Raw genomic sequence first — 10622 nt, 5'->3', positions numbered from 1 at the left:
ACTGTATGTGGTGGAAGACATGATGCCTGGTATTCCTTAGCCCTTCATTAGTTGAATGTGATAAGTGGACTTGCTGGGGTACTCGAGGAGAGGTTGGGGACACACTGATGGCTTATCTCGTGTGTGTGTGTCTCAGGAGACTATCACCATGGCGACGTTGACCCTTCTACTGCTTCTCAGCGCTGCTTTACACTGGGCGACATAATGACTGTGAACGACGCAAGTAAGAGTCAGCCTCACACTTTACATCACGAGTGTCAAACTCATTCCACGGAGTGCCTTGTATCTGCAGGTGGTTTACCTTTCAATGAAGACCTAGACAACCAGGTGAGGGGAGTTCTTTACTAATTAGTGACTAAATTGCTCAATCGAGGGAGGAGGAAAACCTGTAGACACTCGGCGTCTGTGGAATGAGTTTGTGCTTTACATCATTCATTGTGTATCTTTTGTTGTAGTGTGGCATGACTGATCTACAAATGTTATTTATGATGCAAGGGATCGGTCAGTCAGGACTATCCTTTAAAGTCGGTTGCAATTTCGGAACACTCCCTGTCTTCTCCTTTCGAATGAATGGTGAAATTTGCACCAGACCAAAGAAACACATGCCCCAGAGGCTGGTTCCAATTTAATTCACGCTGCTTCATGTTTGTCAAAACTTCAAGGACATGGCCCAATGCAGAGGTATAATGCTTACCCTCTACAATTGAAATCAATTTTGTTTTTTAGTTAAAGGTGCTTTGGCCTTATTTTAACAGGCGCCTCATGTAAAATACTGAACTCCCCTTAATATGCTGTAATAAAAATGTTCTATAGGCTTTTCAATATTTATTTGTTGAGTTGGGCCCTCTTGTATATTAGAACCCTCAGGACATGGGTTAAGACAGAGATGAACTAATCTCTAAGAGCCTGTTTATTGAACATTAGTTCCGATGGCAATATTTGAGAGTCCAGAAGACAAATTCTCAGACTGACACACTGCCTAATACTTCCATTATGACGTGTCTTTGTCTCTGTGTACTGCTTGCTCTAGGCGCACTGTCAGTTACTTGGAGAAAAACTGAAGCCTGTGCACAACACTGTAAAGTACCTTGGCGCAAACCTGGCATCTGTGCACAGCTATGAAGAGTCCCGATTCTACAGGCGGTGGTGTTGATCGCGATGGCAGTTTCCCTCTTACCTGGATTGGTGGATTTGATGCTGTTCAAGCAAAGGTGGAAAAGGTACCAGTTGTCATAGTTGAGTAAAATGAAGATGCCTTAATAGAAGTGACTCCAGTGAGAGGTATACTCTAGCTGAACAGAGTAGTATACTCATCAATCTGTCAGGTCCTAGGAATCCTGTTTTAAGACTAATAAAACCATCAGCTCCGAGTAGGTGTTAAGACACTGCTCAGACAACTCTGTGCCAGGAGTAATCAACTCGCTGGTAATGACCACAGTTTGAGGTACCGCAGAGGAAAGATGGTGCCGACACTCATTGCCATTTAGCAAATAATGGGGAATAGCAATCGCAACTGATGCTTTGAATGGCCCAATGTCGTCTTTTTATACTGATATTAATGTGCTTTATTAGCCTAGTGGTTATAAGTATTAGGCATGTGACTAAGGTTCGTGTGAAGTCATTGGCAAAAGAAATACTGTTGGATGTAGGTCTAGATTTGAGTTGATCATCTGAAAATATCCAAACAGTCTTTCAACTCCAGAGCAATTGCCACAGATTGACCAGATACTCCATTGGCCTCTAACGATGTGAAGAGTCTGCAATGTCGGGCAGATCAGGTGGGACCATTCTAGCCTATGAGAGAGCAGATTCGAGTGACAGGCACAACTCCGGTATAAATGGTTTTCTCAGTTTCTGACATGTCATGTGTGCTATTTGTATCAGTACTCGTAACAACCTAAGCATTACAAAACGTATATTTGCTCAAATAAGCCACTATATTTTTCTTGAATGAAATTCGACATCTTATTGACGGCCATACAAAAACGACTTGCTTGAGAAGGCAGATTTTGGGCGCAGTTATCCTTCTCGCTTCGCCTCTTCCTCTTTTGCTATGGCGCAGAAACAATTTACTAGCTGGCTTTTTCTATTTCGAGACCTTGGGATTAAGGTTGTAGCTGACGTTTTTGTCAAGTTAAGAAAGTGTGTCTATATAAAAATAAAATAAACTGTTTTGGAAGATCTTACAGATGTACAAAAAGAATGAATACTATAGCGTGGTATTAAAAGGCCAGACCGATATGGAATAGGTTGCCATGTCTAAAGTTTGTATGGCGTTAAAATCTGGAAGCCTTAATGGTGACATATAACAACTGAGTTGGTGCTATTTAAACGGTTGTAGTTTGGTTTTTCACATTCAAGTCTACGGCCATTGAATGCATTGGGATTTTTACGGTTTTGGTGCTACTGGTGGTGGAGGAAAGCCATGAGTATGTCGGATTTTCAGCAAGCATATCTAATTTTGATACTGAGATCTCACTACTTCCCCACAGGACAGGCTATGGTTCTGGAGTGACGGCTCCAAATTTGATCACGAGAGCTGGGCTGAAGGGGAGCCGAATAACCACAATGGTGCCAGAGAGCCATGTATTCAGATCAACTTTGGAGGTACAGTAAGCCCATTATCATTCATCAAATTCAACTTTTTCAGAGTAGGCTTAACAAATAAATGTGACCTACTTTTCTATTTCGTGTTTCCTCTAAGCTGAAAACGACTGGAAGATGAATCATGTGGAAGAGCTATCCCTCCGTGTGCTCCATAAGAACCTGTTTAATCCCTCAAACTATCGATTGAAACCAAAAATGCTACTCTGGTGTCAGCATCCTAACTGCAAATGTTTCATGTTATAGTGAATTACTTTGAAGGTATGTGTTGCTGTAAAAATACGTTTGACTTGTTGTGTAATTATTGTAGCTTGTTGTCAATAAAACGAGTGTACGTATTTAATCTCATGAGTGGTTATTAAACATGGATTCACTTTGTTTCTTGAAGATGCAGTTTGGGTGTCTGTTCAGTGGGCATTTCAATCTTTGATCCATTGTTGAAGAATAGAATTGTTAGGACCCAAAAAGTTGTAAAAAAATGTCGTCTCACTGTCAACTGCATTAAATTTCAGGAAACTTAACATGTTTAAATATTTATGAACATGAGAGTCAACAACAGACATAAACTGAACAAGTTCCACAGAAATGGAATGTGTCCCTGACCAAGGGGGCGGTCACAAGTAAGTCAGTATCTGGTCTGGCCACCAGCTGCATTAAGTACTGCAGTGCATCTCCTCATGGACTGCACCAGGGTTGCCAGTTCTTGCTGTGAATATGTTACTCCACGAAGGCACCTGCAAGTTCCCGGACAATTCTGGGGGAATGGCCCTAGCCCTCACCCGCCGATCCAACATGTCTTAGACGTGCTCAATGGGATTGAGATCCGGGCTCTTCGCTGGCCGTGGCTGAACACGGGCATTCCTGTCTTGCAGGAAATCACCCACAGAACTAGCAGTGTGGCATTGTCATGCTGGAGGGTCATGTCAGGATGAGCCTGCAGGAAGGTACCACATGAGGGAGAAGGCTGTCTTCCCTGTACTGCACAGCGTTGAGTGTCTGGGGCGGTGTGTCACAGCAGGCAATGACGGACCCTCCACCTCCAAATCGATCACGCTCCAGAGTACAGGCCTCGTGGTAACGCTCATTCCTTATACGATAAACGCGAATCCGACCATCACCCCTGGTGAGACAAATCCGCGACTCGTCAGTGAAGAGCTTATTTTAGTTTCTTGGCCGTCCTGTCTGGTCCAGCGAGGGTGGGTTTGTGCCCATAGGTGATGTCTGGTGAGGACCTGCCTACAAGACCTCAGTCCAGCCTATTGCGGACAGTCTGAGCACTGATGGAGGGATTTTGCCTTCCTGGTGTAACTCGGGCAGTTGTTGCCATCCTGTACCTGTCCCGCAGGTGTGATGTTCCGATCCTGTGCAGGTATTACACGTGTTCTGCCACTGCGAGGACGATCAGCTGTCGTTCCTGTCTTCGTAGCGTGTCTCACTGCAAGGACAATGCAAGTTAATGCCCTGGCCACATCTGCAGTCCTCATGCCTCCTTGCAGCGTGCCTAAGGCACGTTCACGCAGGGACCCTGCGCGTCTTTCTTTTGGTGTCTTTCAGAATTAGTAGAAAGGCCTCTTTTAGTGTCCTAACTGACCTTAATTGCCTACCGACTAAGCTGTCAGTGTCTTATTGACCGTTCCACAGGTGCATGTTTTTAACAAGCTTATGGAAACGGTGTTTAAACCCTTTACAATGTAGATCTGTGAAGTTATTTGGATTTTTACAAATTATCTTTGAAAGACAGGGTCCTGAAAAATCCCTTTTTCTTTTCTTGCTGAGTTTATTACTCCACAAACACTAATGTAAACAAACAGTGTGTGTATAGCTTTAAAAGTTGAAAATTATCACGTGGATGTCAGGTCGCTGTCTGTGAATATTAGTATTACATTTCCCTACCCCATCCGTTCCCTGTAGACCAAGTAGTGGTGCAGTCGTTTGGTTTTTAGAATCCCAGAATGTAGCTTTGCGTTACCAAACTCTCTCGCTGGGTATAGACGTGTGTACAAGATGTACTTATTAGAGCCAACTCTATTAGACTGGTTTCAACTGTTCTGCCTGCAGATATGGAACCTGTTGGTAATGTAATACCTGTTCATCGGACGTGCTGTTTTCGACTCTCTCTATGAAAAGCCAACTGACGTTTCCTCCGGCTGTGCTGACCTGTTGCACCCTCTACAACCACTGTGATTATTATTTGACCCTGCTGGTCATCTATGAATGTTTCAACAGCTTGAACGATCTGGCCTTAATGGCCATGTACTCTAATCTCCACCCGGCATAGCCAGAAGAGGAATGGCCACCCCTCAGAGCATGGTTCCTGCCTTTCGAGGGAGTATTTTCCCCCTAGCCACCATGCTTCTAGATCTGCATTGCTTGCTGTTTGGGTTTCTGTATAAGCACTTTGTGAAATCTTCTGATGTAAAAAGGGCTTTAGCAATGCATTTCATATGGAATCGCATGATGCTCAGTGTGACGTGTTTATTCCCTCCGTGCACAGYTAGCTAGTATAATTGCATCACCATGATCACAGTAATGAAGGGAAGGTGGTGGCAATACCCATTAGGGTCAGTAAGGGAAGAAAGAGGATGTGCTTAACTAAAACTCCTTCAGTAAAACATTAAAGGTGCTTGGAACCAAAAATAGATTGTTTTGTATGATATTCATCAAGGACGAGACTGGCGAGGCCACCTGCAAGGCGATGGTGGACATTAACTCTAATCTCTACCCGGCACCACCAAAAGAGGACTGGCCACCCTTCAGAGCATGGTTCCTCTCTAGCTAGTTCAGAGGAGGCTGCTTAGGGGAGGATGGTTCATGTCTCGAATGTTGAAAATGGAATGGTACCAAACACTTGATTTACATTTTATTATTGCAACAACACTATTACATATCAATACAGAGACATTCCTGTGAATCCAATGGGAGAAAATTAAATAACCTTTTGTGCAAAATATCATTTACAGGGTAGATTGAAAAATATATTTTAAAATTAGTTCCTTAAACCTTTGGGATAACTGGACAAGTAAGGTGAAAGGTCATCTCTTTTAACCAGAGCATGGGTTGGTCAGTTCCATAGCAATGTATTAAATTATAATTACCCAAAATTACTCAATCATATTGTTGCATTTTTTTTATCCAAAGTATTCAAGTCATTCATTCGTAACTTGGAAAAGAGAGAACCTCAAAAGTTTCTTAAGTCAAAGTAAAGGAAGTGGAATTTCTTTGCAAACCTTCATATATTTTCTCTGAGAATTATTAACCTGAGATTTATCGATGAACTCATCAAATGGCAAAAACTCCCCAGTGTTGTCTACCAAATCACGTGAAAAATGAATACCCTTGTCAAACCAAAGGCCTTTGAAAATGGATTTCCTATTAATTGTAATAGCTCTTGTTCCAAGTCAATGTTTTGTTGGGGGTAAAATTATGCTTGAATATCATTTTCTAGAAAAATAACATTTGCTGGTGAAACTTAGACAATTTCACAGGTAATTTTGGAGAATCAAAAAAGTCATATTTCATTAGGAATTCAAGTCCACCAAGGTTATTAAACAGTCTATTAGGGATATGATACCACATAGAGCTTGGATTAGACAGACATAATTTCAACCATTTAATTTTAAAAGCACCCACTAACTACTCAAAATCAACAGCCTGTAAACCTCCACGATCGTAATCTTTCCCTAATTGTGATTTCCGAATATAATGCGTTTTATTCCTCCAAACTATTTACATTTTTTGTGTTCCTAGAATAAAGAAAAAGGGACTGACTTGGGTAAATGATTCTAGATAAACCATCTGTCTTGGACAAAAGAATACGACCCAGAATTTAGATATCACGTTGCTGCCACTGACTTAATGAAACTCTCATGGAATGAGTCCTATTATCGAAGTTTAAAGATTCTCTATTTGGAACGTTTTTAGTGATAACAATTCCTAAAWATTTAACTTCCTTTTAACCAGGTATGGTGGCAATGTTGACGGAGTCACAGCAATAAATTGGCATGAGATCACATTTGTTAAGGTTGATCAAAATGGCGCCGGAGCAGAAGGCATATGTTTTACGTGCCCCCAACCGTTTGTGTTTTTTTTCGTTTATCTGCGTTGTTTGTAACTTTTTTTTAACCATTTTTAAAACAATTTCTGCACATAATGTTGCCACTACCGTCTCTTATGACCGAAAATAACTTCTAGACATCAGGACTGTGATTACTCACCACGGACTAGCAGAATCCTTTTTCTTCTTTCATGACTCTGACGAGGCCAAAGCGGAGGATATACGGCTCCCTCGGAAACAGGCCACGACCCCAGTAATCTGCGTGAAGAAGAGGCGGAGAAAGAGAGGCCGGAGGACGGGCTGCCTTCTGAGGAGTAGGAGGCGATTGAATAAACCCCCACTCCCCTCAATTCTGCTAGCAAACATGCAATCTTTGGACAATAAAATGGAGAAGTTATTGGGAAGATTAAACTATCAACGGGACATTAAAAACTGTAACATCTTGTGCTTCACGGAGTCGTGGCTGAACAACTACAATATCAACATACAACATAGCTGGCTGGTTGTACGATGTACTGGCAGGATAGAACAGCGGCGTCTGGTAAGACAAGGGGCGGCGGTCTATGTATTTTTGTAAACAACAGCTGGTGCACAATATCTAAGGAAGTCTCGAGCCATTGCTCGCGAAAGGTAGAGTTTCTCATGATAAGCTGCAGACCACATTACCTGCCGAGAGAGTTTTCATCTATATTCTTTGTAGCTGTTTACATACCACCACAGTCAGAGGCTGGCACAAAGACAGCATTGAATGAGCTGTATTCCACCATAAGCAAACAAGAAAACGCTCACCCAGAGGCGGTGCTCCTAGTAGCCGGGGACTTTAATGCAGGGAAACTTAAATTAGTTTTACCTAATTTCTATCAACATGTTAAATGTGCAACCAGATGGAAAAGAACTCTGGACCACCTATACTCCACACACAGAGATGCATACAAAGCTCTCCCTCGCCCTCCATTTGGAAAATCTGACCATAATTCCATCCTCCTGATTCCTGCTTACAAGCAAAAATTAAAGCAGGAAACACCAGTGACTAGATCAATAAAAAAGTGGTCAGATGAAGAAGATGCTAAGCTAACAGGACGTTTGCTTGCACAGACTGGAAATGTTTCTGGGATTCCTCCAATGGCATTGAGGAGTTCATCACATCTGTCATTGGCTTCATCAATAAGTGCATTGATGACGTCGTCCCCACAGTGACCGTACGTACATACCCAACCAGAAACCATGGATTACAGGCAGTATCCGCACTGAGCTAAAGGCTAGAGCTGCACTTTCAAGGTGGGATCTAACTACGGAAGCTTATAAGAAATCCGCTATGCCTTCTGATGACATCAAAACAGGCAAAAGTCAATACGGGACTAAGATCGAGTCGTACTAAACCAGCTCTGATGCTCGTCGGATGTGGCAGGCCCTGCAAAATTACAGACTACAAAGGGAAGCACACCAGAGACTGCCCAGTGACACGAGCCTCCAGAAAAGCAAAACTACTTCTATGCTCGCTCAGGCAAATAACACTGAAACATGGCCTACCAGCTGTAAAGGAAGACTGTGTGATACGCTCTCCGCAGCCGATGTAAGACCTTTAGATAGGTCAACATTCACAAGGCCGCAGGGCAAGACGGATTACCAGGACGTGTACTGCGAGCATGCGTACCACTAGCAAGTGTCTTACTGACATTTTCAACCTCCCCCCTCGAGTCTTCATACCAACAGTTTTTAGCAGACCACCATAGTCCTGTGCCAAGAACCTAGGTACCTGCCTAAATGATACCGACCTACGCACACACGTCTGTAGCATGAAGTGCTTTGAAAGGCTGGTCATGGCTTAATCAACACCATCATCCCATAAACCCTAGACCACTCCAATGTGCATAGCACCCCAACAGATCCACAGACGATGCAATCTCTATTGCACTCCACACTGCCTTTCCACCTGGAAGAAGGATCACCTATGTGAGAATGCTATTCATTGACTACAGCTCAGCGTTCAACACCATAGTGCCCTCAAAGCTCTCAATAAGCTAAGGGCCTTGGGATGAACACCTCCCTCTGCAACTGGATCCTGGACTTCTGACGGGCCCCCCCAGGTAAGGTAGGTGACAACACATCTGTCACGCTGATCGTCAACACAGGGCACCTCCAGGGGTGTGTGCTCAGCCCCTCCTGTACTCCTGTTCACTATGACTGCACGGCCAGGCACGACTCCAACACATCATTAAATTTGCTGATGACACAACAGGTGGTAGGCTGATCACTGAGACAACGAGACAGACTATAGGGAGGAGTCAGACCCTGCGCGTGTGGTCCAGGACAACAACCTCTCCCTCAACGTGATCAAGACAAAGGAGATGATTGTGGACTACAGGAAAAAGAGGACCGAGCACGCCCCCATTCTCATCGACGGGGTGTAGTGGAGCAGGTTGAGAGCTTCACGTTCCTTGGTGTCCACATCACCAACAAACTAACATGGTCCAAGCACACCATGACAGTGGTAAAGCGGTCACGACAAAACCTATTCCCCCTCAGGAGACTGAAAGATTTGTCATGGGTCCTCAGATCCTCAAAAGATTCTACAGCTGCACCATCGAGAGCATCCTGACTGGTTGCATCACTGCCTGGTATGGCAACTGCTCGGCCTCCGACCGCAAGGCACTACAGAGGTTAGTGCGAACGGCCCAGTAAGTTCATCACTGGGGCCAAGCTTCCTGCCATTCAGGACCTCTAAACCAGGTGGTGTCAGAGGAAGGCCCTGAAAATTGTCAAAGACTCCAGCCACCCTAGTCATAGACTGTTCTCTCTGCTACCGCACGGCAAGCGGTACCGGAGCGCCAAATCTAGGCCCAAGAGACTCCTGAATAGCTTCTACCCCCAAGCCATAAGACTCATGAACATCTAATCAAATGGCTACCCAGACTATTTGCATTGGCCCCCTCCCCCCTAGCCCTGCTGCTACTCTGTTATTATCTATGCATAGTCACTTTAATAGATCTATCTACATGTACATACTACCTCAATTTACTGCTGCTCTTTAATCATTTGTTATTCTTATCTCAACATTTTTTTAAACTTTAATTTTTTTGGTATTTTCTTAACTGCATTGTTGTGCTTGTAAGTAAGCATTTCACTGTAAGGTCTACACTTGTATCCGGCGCATGTGACAAATACAATTTGATTTAAAGGTAATTTCAAAGCATTTACAGCAACTGATCAAGATATTCTATCAGGTGGTCAATGTTGATAAATATTTATTAAAATCTAACCACAGGAACAGTATGCAAACATACAAACATTTGAAGCATCCCTTTTGTATGTCCTTTTTATAAAGTGTGAACACAGATAGACACATTTCTGTTTGCACTGTAAGTCCATGAACCTATGCTAGGAAAAGTTATGATATAATATAGATTGTTTTCCTGCCTTGTATCTTGTGCGACTCACCCATAAGCTCAGACTTTTAGGGCAGTAAGATACACTGATCAATCATGGGGTATAGGACTATATAAAAAAGTAATGTAAGCCATACTGTAGTTGGTACACAAACTGCCTGGTATTCAGTAGCTCTTTGGTGTTCTGCCTTAGAGCGACTGCTTTTGGGACAATAATGTTCATGGGGCACAGGCCCATATAAAAAAAGCACCAATGGGATACATCCCAAATGACAACCTATTGTCTTTATAGTTCACTACTTTTGACCGAAGTCCTCTGGGAATAGGTCTTTATAGTGCAGGTTCTGTGGCCAGAACATGTCCTTGAGACTGCTGTTATTCAATAATAATAATAATACACTATATTGTAAGTGATGGGCATCTTTGTTAAAGTTGGATTTCTCAAAATAGGCCTTTTTGAGATTTAAGCAGGCAGCTGTTCTATTTAAATTGACTTTCATGTTGCAGAACATAGATATTCACACACACACACACACACACACACACACACACACACACACACACACACACACACACAC

At 43.1% G+C, this 10622-nt stretch overlaps 1 pseudogene; it reads left to right on the top strand.

Moving 5' to 3' along the window:
* The first annotated feature begins 549 nt into the window (after nt 1–549).
* LOC111956982 (ladderlectin-like) lies at nt 550–2952 on the top strand (annotated as a pseudogene).
* The last annotated feature ends 7670 nt before the right edge of the window (nt 2953–10622 follow it).

This window comes from Salvelinus sp. IW2-2015, linkage group LG32 (genome assembly GCF_002910315.2).
Source record: "Salvelinus sp. IW2-2015 linkage group LG32, ASM291031v2, whole genome shotgun sequence".
In the NCBI taxonomy this organism is placed as follows: Eukaryota; Metazoa; Chordata; class Actinopteri; order Salmoniformes; family Salmonidae; genus Salvelinus; species Salvelinus sp. IW2-2015.
The sequence above is the reverse complement of the archived record's forward strand: the minus strand, read 5'-3'. Positions and strand labels throughout refer to the sequence as shown.